General features: G+C 37.7%; 1 protein-coding gene across 1 annotated transcript in view; it reads right to left on the bottom strand.

Annotated features, from left to right (window-relative positions):
• The window catches only part of CDH2 (cadherin 2), a 210401-nt gene that overhangs the window by 191578 nt on the left and 1299 nt on the right, over window positions 1-17524 (bottom strand). The window lies entirely within an intron of this gene.

The following is a 17524-nucleotide window of genomic DNA, read 5'->3' as shown; positions in this document are numbered from 1 at the left end:
GGAAAGTGGCTGTTTACAGAAGTAGGGCCTGGTACAAAGACAGTGGACCCTAGGAAAGGCTTTAGGACAACAACCTCAGCAAAGGGGCAGGACTCACGGTAACCTTAGCCAAATGGTGAACACTTTTGGGGTGAAGGTAGTTGTAGGTTGGCCTTAGTCAAGATGTGAGGCTGGTCAGCACTTCCAGAGGTGCCCAGGGGCCCCAGGGCTAAATAAGCAGTGACAGGTGAAGCTGAAAAGGGGGGTTATTTCAACATCTACTGCCTAAAGATGAATGAGCAGAACAATATTTGCTATTTTTAAATGACAGTGAGTTCAAGAGCCCTATCAAGGTTCTCACTTTAAATTATTAATGACAGGCCTATGAGAGCAGCCTCAAATTTTGTTCTTTATTCAGAGGGAAAAAAAGGAACATGTTGGACTTTCATAGTTTGACCACAGGCTCAAGGGTCAGCTTCCACCAAGTGGTCTGGACTGGTTTTTACAAATGGAAGAGAAAGCTTCCCTTGATGACAGCCTGCTTCAGCCAAAGCAACCCCAGAGTAAGTGGCACAGGAACAGCCAATGTGGCACAAGACTGAAAACACCTGCTCCTAAGACAGCACGTCCCCCAGTCACCCACCTGCCAGAGCCCACACTGGGGACAACACTGGGCTGTCAGTCTCAAGTGGCTCACAGGGAAGGCAAAGTAGGAGGTTTGCATGTGCTGGTTACAAACCAAAACTCATCAGGAAGAGTCTCCCAATGGGAAATTAAACTTAGCACTTTGAATTTCCCAGGGGGAGAGGGAAATCTATCTTGGCATTCTGGGTTTTCTCTCAAAAAGCTGGCATTTGAAATGCTGTCACTTAGGTTCAAGGTTCAGAAATGTCCGATGGTGACTATCCCTGTCTTTTTCTTTTTTCTTTTTTTGCCAATTCTTTTTATTAGTATTTTCGTTGCCATATTTCAAAGCATATTCCAGATATCACATGACTTCATGCATAAATAAATCCCCAGAAGTTATTTTTCCACATGCTCTACTGGACCATAAATGTTAACAAATAGAGTTTAAAAAAAAATACCATCATTACAGCTAACAAAAATCACAATTTTTCCCTAATGCCACATGAAAACATCCATGTCCAATGAAAGTATTTCACTTGTAGATGTCTCTTAATTTGCTTTGTTTTTTTTTCACAAACCAAATAAAAATTTATTTTAATTAATTAATTTATTTATGTATGTATTTATTTTCTTTTTTGAGATGCCTTTCTTTCTCATCCAACAGATTCAATAACTTTAAGTCCTAATTTTCCCTTTAAACTCTGTTTAGTTCAAAAGTCATGGGTTACACAGCAAGAGGCTTCGCCTGATTAACATTCAGAAAATGCTACACCATGGAAGGTTTTTCTCTGCCACTGGGAGTCCTCCCCTCAGGTATCACTGGCTCTCTACTTTGGTCTTTGGGATGCTTAAGGACAGGCTTTGGGATAATCATTTTGCCTGGGGTAACACTTCCAGGATCGGAATTGGTATGCTTTCTAACTTTGTCAGCTGTACGACTACCTGCATGCCCCATTAGGTTTGAGGACTCTAAAAAGTAAAGCCACAGATCTTCTAAGACTTTGTGAGGTTGGGAGCAAGACTGTCCTGACAGAGGCCCATCTCCCACTCAGGCAATCATCATGCTTCTCGATGAGCACACTCTTGATAGGTAAGAACATGGATTCAATGGTTAATCCACAATCTGGGGAAGGTTTAGTGGAACCCCTATTCCCTACTTGCAGGTAGAGGGAACTACACTAGCAAGACCATTCCTGATCCCTGATGACCTACCTGTCCAGCGAGTTTGGATGACACAACTGGGCCTATGGAGTCCAATCCCCCAGTACCTCTCTTTTGTTAGCAGCAAGCCTGCCGATGCAGTGCAAATAGCGTTATGCTGTAGGTGAATTTACAGTGGCAGGACCGCCAGGTGGGAGGCCAGACCTCATCCAGCATTGTTAAATATGGGGGGGAAGCGATTAAACCCTGAGATCTGACACATTTAAGCCACATTCCCCAATCTTGTCTGTATCAGTAATAAAGGTGGTATTTTAGTTCTGTCTGCTGACGTTTTATCTTATTTGTCCAGTACTTAGATGGATAAGAAGCACTATGTACTAGGTCCCTTCAAAGACACCAAAAATTACCTACAAAGACTCAATATTACTAAATGCTCAAAAGCCAGCGCTAAAAGATCAAAAAGAAACCAAGCCAAATAAATCCTTATGACACCAGCAGGCCACAAAGCCACGAGGACTGCTGAACGCTGAGAGTCTGAGCGCAGACAACCAAGATTCTTCAAGTGCTTGGGGAGCTTATGGGCTGGGAACAGAAAGTCACATGTACCTCTAGATTATTGGGTGACTACATTTCTGGGCCAAGCCAGCTTGAGGTAAGGGGAAACAGGGCAATTCACAGAACCATCACTCACTCATCAGTTACTTGCATCTCTTAAAATCACCGCCCAGGGTTTGTGTGACCAGTGACAGAAATTGCCTGCTTCCATGGCTTCTGGATCAATCTGTTAGATATTCCCACTCATAAGGCCAAAGTCTGCTCCCTGAAAACTGAGTCCTTTAAGTCGTCATTCTAAAGTCCAAATCCCCCTTCAGGCTGCAATCCTTTAAAACCTTGAATAGACAGACTTATCTCGCTGCTAAGGCATTCCACCTCCTAATGGTGTGCCTTTGGGTGAATGTTTTATGCCAGGTTTTATTCAGACTTTCGTAAAATGGATGATGACAAAATGCCTACCTATCTCAGGGAGCCGATGTGAGGATTACATGAGACAATGCAGGTGAAGTGCTTGGTCTGGCACGTAGTGAGCACTCAGCAAATATTAGATTTAATCAAACGATTCAGTTTTCAAGAAGACTCACAATCCCTGGAAACACATCATACACGCCATGACTGAAAACATTGGGCAAAGGGAATGGGAAATAAACAGTAAAGCCAAGTGATAGACAAGTTACAAACTTCAGATAAGTTACAAACTTTATCCATGCGGGTTCACAGACACCTCAAGAAAGAAAAAAAAAAAAAAAGGCCAAAGCACATATAAAAATAATCTCTACTGCATTAGTAACCAGGAGAATGCAAATTGATATACAAAAATATATACTATAATGCAGTCCACCAAACTGTTAGAAATGTTAAAGTTTAACTATATCATGCATACTAAAATTATGGAAAAATAAAAATAGGCAGCTTGGAAAACACTGTTGTATTATTAGCTAGTCAAGATTACCATGCACATAGCTTGCAACCCAGCAATTCTGCAATTCTACTCCTTGTTATGTAGCTCAGAGAACACCCGCATTCCATCACCTGAGAGCTCGCTAGACATGCAAATTCTCAGACTCCAACACTGCTTTCCTGAATCAGAAGCTCAGAGGGTGCAGCCAGGAATATATGCTCAACAAGTTTTCAGGTTCAGGAGAGTCTCATGCAAGCTCAAGTTTGGGAAATGCAGCCCTGGAGTACTCCTGGCACTTATGCCCAGGTGGCATGTATAGGAATGTTCATAGCGGCAAAATTCTGTCACACACACAGCCTATCAACAATAAACTGAATTTATAAACTGCACCATATTCATAGCATGTGATTCCCTAGAGCAGTGAAAAATGAACAAACTACTAACAGCTATACAACTCAATTGAATGACATAATACTGAAAAGAAGCAAATCACACAAAAAATATATACACACATATATACACAAATGTATACACTATATATACAGTTGTGTATATATATATATATATATATATATATATATATATATATCCACACGTATACATATACATGTATGCATGGTAAATTTATACATACACGCATGACATTAGGTTGGTGCAAACGTAACTGCGGTTCTTGCAATTATTTTTAACTTTTAAACCGCAATTAGGTTTGCACCAACCTAATATATACATTTATATATATTTATATATATATATATATATTTATATATTCTATTTCTTATTCTGGCTGGTAGTTACACTGACATAGTTTTGTATACTTGAATTATTAAGATGTATGATTTATATACTTCTCTATCTGCCATATTTTACATATGTAAAATATGTATCTCTATGTACCATATTTTACAACAGAAAAAGTGTTTTTAAAGGTTGAACTTCATACATCCACAAGATAGAAATGGATATCAATCTTGCCTTAAACTTTTTACCTGCATTGAAATAAATATCAAACCTAGGAACACAGGGTCTGATGTCAGGCTGCTGGTATTTGAATTCTTGTTCCATCACTCAGTAAAATAACTGGGACCTTGATTTAATCTATTGGTGCTTTGATGTCTTCATATGTAAAATGGGTATAATTTTTCTGCAAATTAAATGAATCAATACATGTACTTAAAACAGCACCTGGCACATAGTAATTACTAAAAAATGATGTGCTACCATTAGGATAGGATGAAACTAAGTTAAAAGCAACACTTCCTACATCTGATTGTCAATAACCAGCATCTACAAGAACAATTAATCTACCTTCACTCTGTTTTTGCAGATTCTGTGTTGGCATGAATCACTGTAATATTATCCTCAGCCTTCTCCTCTCTGTTAGGTCCTCATCATCATATTAAAAGTATTCAGAGACTAAATAACTTACTCTGGTTCCAGGCTACTCTGAAAAGACACACACACACACACACATACACACACACACGCTTCCATACCAGCCCATTAAAGAATTAAATCACAGAGGAGACAGACCTAGAAGACACAATAGCTCCTGTTTAATTACCTGTAATTCCCAATTCAAATCTGTTAGAATTTAAGGAGGAAAGTTAACATACATGCCCTTCCAATGTGGCTTCCAAGTGTGGTCTAAGGAACAGTGGTGCAAGCTCATGCAATTTACAAGTAATTCTGCTATAACACTGAATAAAGCCTTGCTTATATCAAGTGCTCAAACTTATTTAAATAATCCGATTATCGCTGATTGTGTTTGTGTAAAGCAATGGTAACGTCTATGCCCCAAAATCTTCAAAGATCTTACATCCTGCTTATTATATGAAAGCACTTTTCTAAGTGATTTACATATATATTAACCCATTCCCTCTTCGGTAACAACCTTATAATTGATGCTATCTATTATTCCTACATTACAAATGGGCATCTGAGGGATAGAAAAGTCAAATATGGTGTTTAAATTCACACATCAAGTGTCTGAATCAGGGCACGAATACTGGTCATCTAGTCCCAGAGTCCCTATTTCTAACCATTGTGCACAACACCTCTCTAAGCAACTAAATCAATAAAATTGAAGCGAGAAAAAAAAAAAAAACCAAAAACATGAGATCTTAAAATCTACAGAAATGTTATACATAATAATGGAAGCATTTCAGTTAATAAAAATAGAAATTTTATTAGACAAATGACAGTCACCCATGTGTCATTCTGCATATGTGTGTTATGTGTGTTACATAAAATCTGGAGGTAGTGGGATAACGCAAGACCTCCTATCTCATCCCACCTACAAAAATAAAATTCTGACAAATATCTAAATGTGAAAATATAAACAGATAAATATAATGTGATATAGCATGAGGTTTGAAAAGACTGTGTTTAGAGGTAAATAGTCTCAATTTATATCTTGGCTCACTTACCAAAGAATAGTATTCCAGAAACATGTTTAACAAATATTTTTAAATATTTGTTTATTTTAATTATGAAGAACCAAGGCTTAGTAAAAAATCAGAATCTTGATCATATCCATTACTTATGCAAATACAAAAAAAAAAGTAACCTGTTTTCCAAAATGATTTTATTTTAGGACATAAAATGTTACAAAGGATCTGCAGATGTTATCTACATTTAAATATGCCACTATCCGCCTTTTAAACATAGTTCCATTGGGATGGCCTCAAATAAATGGAAGATCATAAACCAAATCCTGAAACCAAATAAACCAAATCATGAAATAACTCAGTTTCATTTACAAGGTACTTAACTATAAATCAATTTGTACATTAAATCAATGGTTATTATATTCTCCTCAAATGTCCTTAGTTATCCGTCAAACAGAAAAGACAGAACTGTTAATAAAATTTAATCCTGAAAACACACTATAGGTAAACAATTACTTTTATGGTAGAAAAACTATACATGGGGACGAAACACAAGTAAATACAAATTATGCATCAATGAGCTAAGGCCACACAAAGTGTACACCTTTGTTAAATATTGTAAAATGAAGTCCACACATGTAAGAACATACATAAACTAGAGCTGCCTTGGAGCAAACAAATTCTTGGTGGGCCACTACTTGTGGAATTTGATTCCTAAGTCCTTATCAGTATGCATAGAATCCTCCACCTAGAATCTAGATTTACTGAGCAACCATTACAAATTGAGAGAAAAGCCCTCTAGAAAGAAAGATCTTGGGACAAGTGTGTACTCAGCATCCTTCATGGCAACCTCTCAGATCTTTAAAAAATCTACACAAACACAAAAGAGAGTTGACTGTACCCAAAGACACATTGAACCGCCAGAAAAACTGACAGTTTAAAACCTGACAGTTTGTGGCATTATAACCCCTCAATTTAACCTTTTTTTTTTTTAATTAAAAATAAATCTGGTTAAGGCCTCATTGAGAAGAGGGCCACTATTAATCTCAGAGAAGGTATTAAGTATCATATCACTGAAAAGATTACAATCTATTAACACTCAAACTTTCTGCTTGAAGACTTCAAGTCACAGAGACATTTAATTCTTTGCCTCTATCCTCCTTCTGATAAAAAGAAGCAATAACTTACTGAATCCCAAATGTCTTTGGCTTTTGGCTGAAACAATTATTACCAAATTATCAGAATGACCGAAAAAGGTATCTGAGGAAGAAAACGCACAAAAGGCATTTCCGGGCTTGACATCATAAACGCGCAAGTGACCGTGACCGTTAGATGCCATTAAACAATCAGTCTGTTCTTTTTTTCTTTTTAACGTTCTTTTTTAAAAATCCATTTTCAACATACTTAACTTCCCAGATATGTCTATAGTGTCAACGAGTCTCTCCTAATTTTGTGACTATTAACAAATATATGACACAAATCTATGGATGATTTTACAAATTGAGTGGAAGATGCCAGACACAAAAGAGAACAGTGTGTGCGTGACTTCATGAAGTACAAATATAAACAAAGCAATCTATGCTATCAGAAGTTAGGTGAATAATTAGCATTGGGAGATGGGTTAAAATTGGAAGCGGGTATTCCTGGGAGTGTTGGTAATGCTGTGACTTGTTTGGTTGCCAATTCAATAGTATGTTCAATTTATGAACATTCAGAGGGTATCCACTTATATGTTTACTTTCCTGAATGCATTTGATACTTCTACAAACTGTGTGTGACTGTGTGTGTGTGTGTGTGTGTGTGTGTGCGCGTGTGTGAAATTTAAATTTTGAATTCCCTGCAACACAGGAGGCAGAACATTAGAACCCAATCTTGGAGATAATGGCACCAGACAGACTATTGGGGGTGAGTACCAAAGGAGCTGCAAAAGGCTAGTATTTGGGCTGTACAAAGCATATTTTTCATTATTTACTAGACCAGAAAGCCATAATAAATGAATCTCAGACTTTGAACTGCTGCGTTAACCATTAACACAACAACAACAAAATTAAAGTGGTCAGAGTCTTCCGTTTATTAAAGATTTTGAGATTAGAATTACCATACGATCCTGCACTCCCTGTTCTGGGTATCTACCTAAAAAAATCTGAAAACATTTATCTGTAAAGTTCTATATACCCCTATGTTCATTGCAGCATTATTCACGGTGGCCAATACATGGAATCAACTGAAATGTCATTTGATAGATGATTGGAAAAAGATGTTGTACATATACAAATGGAGTAGCACTCGCCATAACAAAAGATGAAACACTGCCATTTGCGACAACATGGATGGATCTTGCAATTATCATGCTAAATGAAATAACTCAGAAAAAGTCCAGAACCATATGACCTCACTCACACGTTGAATATAAAACTGAAAGCAACAAACAGGTAGTGGTTTAGTGGTTGCCAGAGTGTAAAAGGGGTTAAGGGGGTCAAATATATGAGGTCTGACACTTAAGTCAGTGAACTTATCCTAGAAAAAGTACTACATACATTATTATTGCTGACTATCACTACAGTCACCTTCAAAGTACTCCCCTTGGGAAGCTATGCACCGACACCAGTACCTAGTCCACCCTTCAAAGCAATTTTGGAACTCTTTTTCTGGAATGGCCATCAGAGCTGTCATTGTACTACCCTTGATGTCCTGAATGTCATCCAAATGTCTTCCTTTCTATATTTCCTTTATCTTTGGGTAAAGAAAGAGGTCATTGGGGGCCAGATCAGGTGAGTAGGGAGTGTGTCCCAATACAGTTATTTGTTTACTGGCTAAAAACTCCCTTATAGACAGTGCCGTGTGGGATGGTGCATTGTCATGATTGCATTGTCATTTATTGCCATAAATTGTTGGCCAAAAGTTCAGGTCATCTAACTTTTTCACAAGGACTTTTCAGCACTTCCAAACAGTAAACTTGGTTAACTGTTTGTCCAGTTGGTACAAATTCATAATGAATAATTCCTCTGATAGCATTGCAACAAGTTCGCGAACTTAATTGTCACACCTCATCTGGTAACCAATGGAGATTTGACTTTGGGTGGTGAACACCCAAATGCAATACACTGATGTTGTATTACAGAATTGTACATTTGAAATAGATATATTTTTATTAACGATTGTCACCCCCAATAAATTTAATAAAAAAGATTTATGTTAAGCAGGAGTGAATTATATTCCCTTTAAACTTAATGAAATTAATGTTTTTTAGTAATTTATTTCAGAGTTCACTTCATAGCTCCTCAATCAACTAACAGGCATGTTATTGGAGATTATAGTCCAGCCAAGTGTATCCATCCACGAAAATCAGTCAAATTACAAACAAAATAGTTCTAGGCTTTCTCAACAGCAAACAAATCAGTGTCTACTCAGTAACTCCACAAAATATTCACAGAAACCTGTTTGTAGTAAGTCCTTTTGAAATGCCGATATATATATATATATATATATATATATATATATATATATATATATATGTACATATATATATATATTTTTTTTAACAGATGCTAAATAATTTCATTTGTGGCAGAAAAAGTAATTCAAACTATTCAAACATGGGAAAGGTGCCATTAAATAAACCATTTTAAAACATAGTGATAGAATCTCCTGAATTTCTTTCACACAAAAGAATGTGGAAAAAAACAGTTGAAAAAAAAAAAAAAAGCATAGCCTGAGAGTTTCTATAAGCTCTTAGGAAGTATTTAAGTGCCAGACCTCACATACAAGAATTACTTTTTGAGCATATTATCAGTGTATTTTTGTTGATCAAGACAATTTGAAGAACATTATAAAACTAACTCTGAATCGTTTCCCTAAGATTTTTTTCTTTCTCTAAGAGAACATATTTTAAACATGAGTGAAAATCCTAACCAACCATTAGATTTTGCCTTCAGATGCCAAAATAAATCAAAATATTTAAGGTCAAGGTTAAATAGAGAATGTAATTCAAAAGTTAACTACTTTTTTAAAAAAGTTTATCAACTCCGTAGAGAGGAACTGAAATTCCCCTTTAAGGCAACATTCATTCCTTGAGTATCATATTAAGAGTCCCAGCCTGGTAGAAGGAGAAAACCATGTGCTTTGCAGTCAGGTTCACTTCTACCATGACAGACAGCGTTTTACTGTGGATTCTTATAATATTCAAATTGCCTGAGTTCCAGTTTCATCATTTCTAAAATTAGAAAATAAAATCACCTATTTCCCGGTGTTACAGCAGTAATTAACTGAGATAACATATTAGCTTCCCATTGTGAAGTTAAAAATAATTCATTTTAAGGTTTAGTACTACCAGACATTGTTTTTTAAAAATGATTTGAAGAGGTAGCAGCAACTATCTAAAGTGTCAGTGGTTTTCTCTGGCATGTGTTCTCTTCGGAGTTCTATGAATGAACTACTGAAAATTATGAAAAATAAATTGTGAAATGTCTTAGAACTGCATATGTCCAAAAAAACTGTAAGGACAATTTTAAAACCTTTACTGAAAGTAGTACCACAGAAGTTCTATATATAATGCAACAGAAGAAAGCTGAAATGAACTCAAAACTTATTTTAATAATGAGAGAAAATGTCACTTCACATTTCCATTTCCAGTTCTAGTAATTTCTGGAATGCTAAAGATTCCAAATTATGCTCCTTTAATTAATTCTTTTCCTACTTCCTTAATCCACTAAAATATTAATATATTTGAATTGGGGGATGGGGGAATCTGGGTATAAATGTTTTAAATTATAATGAAATAAATTTTTTAAAAAGTTAACAAAGAAGCCAATATTAAAACTGTAATATATAGCTGTACACAAGTCTACACTATGGCCAAGTAAAATTGTTTAACATAAAAACCAGTATTAAAATTACAATATACAGAACTACATAAGTACACTATTACTCTAGTATTTATTTTTATTATAGTCAGGTATATTTTGTAGAAGAAAACCTAAGAACAGGTCATGGATCAAGCACCTAAGTTACTCTATAATGAATGTCATATTGCATTTATAATGGCACTTCCTTTTAAATAGCTCAAGCTGTTTTAAAAGCATTATACAACTAATTCTCCCAATGCTTCTTTGAAAAACCCAAGTTAAATAGTTTACTTCATCTAGGCAGTAGACTAGATGTTTTTCTGTATTTCAAGTTCTAGACACTAGTAAGGTCCACTTTAGACTACACTTTCACTATCAGAAGAGATGAAAAATTAAACATTCAATCAGCCAAGAGAATGCAAGATATATCACAATGGTTTAACCAACTAGTATAATTTCGGCACAGATAACTCAGTATAGTGTGGTCATTCCATGCTACAACATGGAAACTTATCTATTATTTAACTACCCATTAATTTAGCCAAACTTCCTTGGACCTACTTATAGCTCAGTCTGCTATAGGTTGTTCTCAACCCAACTTAAGAACGGTCTACTGTTAGTTTAGGTCATCTGCATCTTTCTCTTCTGCTTGACAGTCTATTCTTTAGTTACAGCTTCTATCTGTGGTCTTTGTCCAATTTCTCTTCATTCAGAAGCCCTGAAACCCCACTGATTATTTTGGCTGTCCTTCTCTATAGCTCTTCTAGGTAGGTGCAAGACTAACAAAAACACTGGATGGTGTAGCAATCATTTTCTTGACCACAAACTAGAACTAAAATGTTGTATTCCACACAGTTGAGGTTCTCAAATCAGGCTTCACATTACACCTCAATATGTCAAATCAGTTCCTATTGATGGGATTTTTCAGAAATCAACTAATCCAATCTTTTCTTATCATAAAAAACGCTTCCATACATATCCCTATATATGTGTACACAACATGTTTATCACGAATACAGACATATCTGTAGAAAAATAGCTAGAGGAGTACTTGCTAGGTAAGATGGCTATACCTTTCATGCCGATCCACATCACTCAATTTGATGATTCTCATGGAGGCTATCTTCTCTCAAAGAAATATAAAAGGATAAAAATAATAATTTTTATTCTTAATTATATTACACGTCCCTTTCTTCAAGCCTAAGTGGCCCTCCTCCACCCATCAAAAATTTACTTTTAGTGGTAAAAGCAGCACAGCCAATGGAAAAAAATATGTTTAAAAGTCAACATATAAAATGCAGAGGACTTCTAGCCTATCGTATATGATAAACCATTGTTAATAACCATAAAATCACAGCCTACTATTGTATCTGAAAATCCTTGCATTTCAGGTTAAAAATTAGTCGTTCAGTCTCAAGAGTCACAGAACTGAAAAGTCCCTTAGAGATCATTTAATCCAACCAGGTCCCATATTTTACTATGGACAAAAAGAGGTCAGCGAGTTTAAGAGAATAAAGCACATCTGGACCAGATTAGAACGCCCAATTTCCTGCCCTTGACACTAGCTATTGCCCTTGACCCTATGGAAGGGCAGCTCATTTGCACAGAACAAAATTACAGTACTCTTGGTGCCCTAACCACCATAGACTACTCTGCTTATTATTGCATTTGGTGAAGTCATACACACTCTATTCCCTTTTGTTTCTGGCATTTTCCATTCAATTTGTAAAACTGTCCATATATTTATGTCATATATATCTTAACAGTCACAAAATTAGGAGAGACTCATTGACACTATAGAAATATCTGGGAAGTTAAGTATGTTGAAAACTGATTTGCTATTAGAAGTCAAGTAAATAATTAGCATTGGGAGATGGATTAAAATTGGAGGTGGGTATTCCTGGGAGTGCTGGTAATGTTCTGACTTGTTTGGCTGCCGATCCAATAGTATGTTCAATTTACGAACATTCAGCAGGCTACCAACTTATATGTGCACTTTCCTGAATGCATTTGATACTTCTATAAACTGTGTGAGTGTGTGTGTGTGTGTGTGTGTGTGTGTGTGTGTAAAATGTAAATTTTGAATTCCCTGCAACACAAGAAGAAGAACATTAGAGCCCAATCTTGGAGATATTGGCACCAGACAGACTCCATTGGGGGTACCAAAGGAGCTGCAAAAGGCTAATATTTGGGCTGTACCAAGCATATTTTTCATTATTTACTGGACCAAAAAGCCATAATAAATGAACTTCAGACTTTGAACTACTGCGTTAACCACCTTGCATGACACACACACAGTTATCAATTATCAATTGACACTTCATGCCAAACTGAGATACATGTTGCAGGAGACACATATGTCACACATATGTTGATAGCAGTCCTCAACATATATGATGTGTGAATATATATACAACCCATTTATATGGGTTGGGTGCAGCAAGTATAGTTGGAAGCTCAGACAAGGAAGTGCACTGAGTACTGAAGAGAGTAACAAGAAACAAAAACTGAGCAGTACTTATGTATAACCTAAATTTTCCTTTTAAAAATTATATTACAACATAAATTATAATCTTTATTTCCAAATCTTTCCAAATTCCCATTTAGCTCCTGAATTCACCTCCTTCTGCATACTTTATAAACCCAGCACTTTATATATGTAGAAGATATAGCTCTGACTAAAACATTTATCTGCCAAGCATGAATAGGGCTGTTTAATTAAAATTTATCTACATTTAGTTAAATACACAAAGACTAGCATCTGCTCAAGTTAACCGATAGAATTTGCTGGAAAATAAGGACAAAAATAAGTTTTAGTATGAAAAATCAGATATGTGAAGCATAATGATTTGTTGGTAAATTATGTTTCAGTTATAGTTCTTAACCGAACTTGGAAATACTTAGATTCTAAAAGGTGTACTAATGGCAGATGTAAAATACTTGAATAATTACTCATTTGAGTAATGACAAAACCCAAATTTCAAATCTATCACGTTTTTTAAACGGTTGATAAAATTCACCACAAGTCTGCAGTGCTTAAACTTGATTACTTTTTGTATTTGAGCCAAAAGAAAAGATTTGAATAATGTTAACTTGGGCAAAACAAGAGCGCATACACAAACACCACATTTCTTAAATAATAGCTCTGATTTTTCTTTAAAATATCACACTCTAACAAAACTACCCCTTGGAAAACAGAATTAGGATTTGAGTTACTTAGGATTTTTTTAAAAGGCATTTTAAAGCAAGATTAACTGTTGCTTTAAATCTTGACATTTCCCGATTAATAATCCTAAAGCTTAATGAGGCACAACTGATTTAAGCAGTGAAGATTTTTAATGAAAAAGGAAATTAAGGAGTTTGGTGCAATACACTGCCACCAAAATAATCTGTTCCAAAAAGACTTTAGTCTCTACATGTAAAAATACAAACTATCTAAAAAAGAATTCCCTCTTTAAAAATCTCAGTCCAAAGTTTTAGAAGAAGGTCAAAGTGGACTTTAGTAAAGGAATGAAAGTCAAAAAGTACACTCTGTTAAGTAAATTTTGAACTTGCAATTGTGGCCTACATATATACATCCTTTTAAAAATGTGCCTATAAAATATTTTAAGATACACAAATTATTATTTTTCAAATCATACCTAGTATGTTTGCAATGCACCATCTGTTACTAATGACAACCACAGGCCACAAGATAAGCAAAGGGCAAAGATAAGGCACAACTATGTCCAACAAATAGAATAAACTGTGAACACCATGTTAATTCTCCTTACTTTCACAAAAACTTGTAACAAAGACACATGGAAATCAAATAAACACAAAGACATACGTATCTTATACTTAAAACGATTATCACATCCTAGATTTTCCACATCCGAAAACAAAGCTGCTTTTTATATGTTTCATGTTGCATGGTAATCTCCTCAAAGTTTATACGTAAACAGATGAAAACCACTTATGAGTCATGCATCTTTTTTCATGTGTCCTCATTCAGGGCGGAATGCAGGATAGATGTGATAAGATAAGACTATGAACCCAGAATACCTATCAACATTAAGGTGATGTCCTTGATGCGTCATAACACATACGAGTGTATTTAAATTAGAACAATAGAATTATGCAATCAAAATATGAACTAGGAAAACAAAACAGGTTTCTAATCTACTAATTACTGAGTGGGTAGTAAAAGTAAAATTGATTTTGTTTCCCTGATGATAAATCTATTCATAGATTTGAAAGTCACTGTATAATTTAAAAGGAAAGCCTGTCATAACTTTGTCATATCCCTTGATCAGTGAAATTTAATGCTCGAATTCTACCTTTTTTTTAATGAAAAGGACAATGCTAATACCCTAAATTAAAATGAGGAAGAATGGAGAAAATCTTAAAGTTAAATACCATAATATGCAAAATTGACTGGAATATGTAAATCTAGGTAAAATAATAAGAAAACTAATAAAGAATCTCTCAAAGTGGAAAAAAAGGTGTTCAAAGGAAAACAAGGTACACTTCAGTTAACAAAGGCATAAAGTCCTTCTGAATATTCAATTATTCTTATTTAAAATGGTCTGAAAAAATGAGGTTGCTCTGTATCTACACTAATAAGCTATTCATTCTCTTTTCAGAAACTCTTGGCTCCTTAGTCTGTCCTGAAAAAAACTAGACTTTTAACAGCAGATGACTGCAGAGGGGCCATTTTCACCTTGCAGATAGATCTTTGTTGTTCTGGTGTGTAAAGCAGACCATTAGCACAGTCATTTCTAATCTCAATTGTACAATCCACATGGTGCACTAACCCTAAAACTCATGTTGCATAAACTGCTGTGCTTCCACTCCTAATGACCTTGCAAATCATTCAATGTTATTGCTTGACTTGTAGCCATGAATTAGAAGACTGCCGAACAACGTGACGATAAAGTTATAATTTCCCCTTTCCTGAAGGTTCATGAAAGTCAACGTAACACTGTTTAGAAGAATCTGAGAAAAGAACTTACAATGGAAAAGATAAGCGTAATATTTGGCATTTATAAATGGTATTTTAAAAAAATACTTAAGGAAAAAAGTAAATGACCTACAAAATCCACACTTGACTTCAAGGTAGATGACTAAAAAAGGAAATGAGATTACTCCATTGGTAGCACATTTAGTCCCATGGTATTAATGATCATCAAATAAATGTGTCCTTCTGTCCTAACTTCACTGTATTCAATTAAAACTTACTTTCAGATCAAAAAATTAGTGAACATACCATCACATTCTGAGAATTTATTATGTCCAAAAAGAATGTTTTTAGAAGGTATTTTTAATTTATGACGTCCTTTTTTTAGGAAAAAAAAGAAACTATCTGATGTCCCCAGGACTTATGAGTTTATTTTGCATTCCCCTTAACTTCAAACACTTGAATTAGCACTTTTTTTCCTCTTCCCTTTCAGCCTAACCTTTTTAATAAACCCCATTTTAAAAAGAAAGAAAAAAAACAATAAATGAAGTGACAGGAGGTGAAAGAATGAGGAGTGTGTGCTCCAAGAATAAAGGGTGGTTTTATAACAGGAGGTACTTTTGTTAGCAAGTGACTGGCAGGTCTCCTCCCCCAAGTTAAAAGAAATTCCATCCACTCCCGAAAACGGCAGAGACCAAAAATGTCTAGTCTAATAGTTCTGAAAGCCCAGAGTCAGGAGAGAGGCAGGAGGGCTGACTGGCCAGTGGGGGAAGGGGAGAAAGACCAGCAGGAGACGAAAGAACAAAAGCAAAAACCCAAGAAATGGAAAAGAAACAACGGGACCCGGGCGTCCAAAGAGCCAGGGGCGAGGAGAGAGCAGGAAAGTGGGAGAGAGCGCGACCTGGGGAGGAGAGCGCAGAGCGGACGGGGCCCGGCTGCCGCTCCATGGCGCACCATGGACAGGGCTCGGCGCCGCCAAGGCCCACACCCCTCTAGGGGGCGGTGGGAGAAAGCGCTAAGAGACCGTGGGCGCCGGCCCTGTCCTGCCCCGGTGCTGGTAACCCCCTTCCCTCAAGCCGCAGCGCGCCAGGCCCTGACCGGTGAAGACCACGGAGGAGGGTGATCCTTACCATCTGTCCCTACCCTGTCCCGGCCGCCCCCGGCGCAGCCGCACTTCGAAGCTGCGACCGCACTTTTACGAGCTGCCACCGGCTGGCCACCACCCCCAGCCGCCGGTGGTGCTCAAGAGGCCCCCGGAGGATTTCCCGGGAGACCCTAGACTGCTATGAGGGCAGACACGCCCCTCTCCGGTTGTTGCTTTGGGACCCCACCGCCTGCGGGGGCAGACTGAGGACCCCCCCCCCAGGCCCCTACCAGGGGATCGCGGCCGAGGCGCTCGGCGTTTCTTCCCGGGACCTAGCTGGCGGGCCGGGCGGGGCCTCGGGGCATCCTCCGAGGGAGCGCCGCGGGAAAGTTGGGTGGTCGCCCGGGCTGGGAAACGGCGGCGCGGAGTGGCGAGGGAGCCTGCGACCTGCCTGGAGCAGGTGCTTCCTGCGGCGGGGGAGCCTCCTAGTACGGATTCCAGGAGAGGCTGGGTGGCATTCTCCCGAAGGTGCGAAAAGTGCGGAGGCTCCGGGTGAAAGCACCCCCAGGGCAAACGCAGGGCAGAGGCAGCCGGACCGAGGGAGAAGAAAAACAGCCGAGTAACGGAACTTCTCCCCCTCGGGGTGGGATAAAGGGGTGTACCGGCAGGAGCTAGGTGCGGAGGCGCAGACCCGCAAGGACTCCAGGAGGCAAGGGGGCGAGGTTTTCTTTCCAGGTGGGACCGACACAGCACATGTGAGGGCAACAGAACAAGAACAGGAGGCAACTCTGAGCTGGGGTAAGGACAATAGGACAGCGGAGCCCCCTGACACCGGGAGGCGCGCGGGGGCCAGGGCGGGGTGGGGTGGAGGCAAGTCCCGTAACTAAGACACCAGAGTGAGCAATGCTACTGCAAACTCGCGACCCATCCCCGCAGAAATAAACAACAACAAAAAAAACTGGAGCAAAGTGCAATGCGAGGGGAGAGAAGCGTAGAAAACAGCAAAACGCTCCGGTATGCTATCCTACCTCACCGTTCTGCTGC

This window comes from Rhinolophus hipposideros, assembly GCF_964194185.1.
Source record: "Rhinolophus hipposideros genome assembly, chromosome: 17".
Classification (NCBI taxonomy): Eukaryota; Metazoa; Chordata; class Mammalia; order Chiroptera; family Rhinolophidae; genus Rhinolophus; species Rhinolophus hipposideros.
This window is presented reverse-complemented; position numbering and strand designations above follow the sequence as displayed.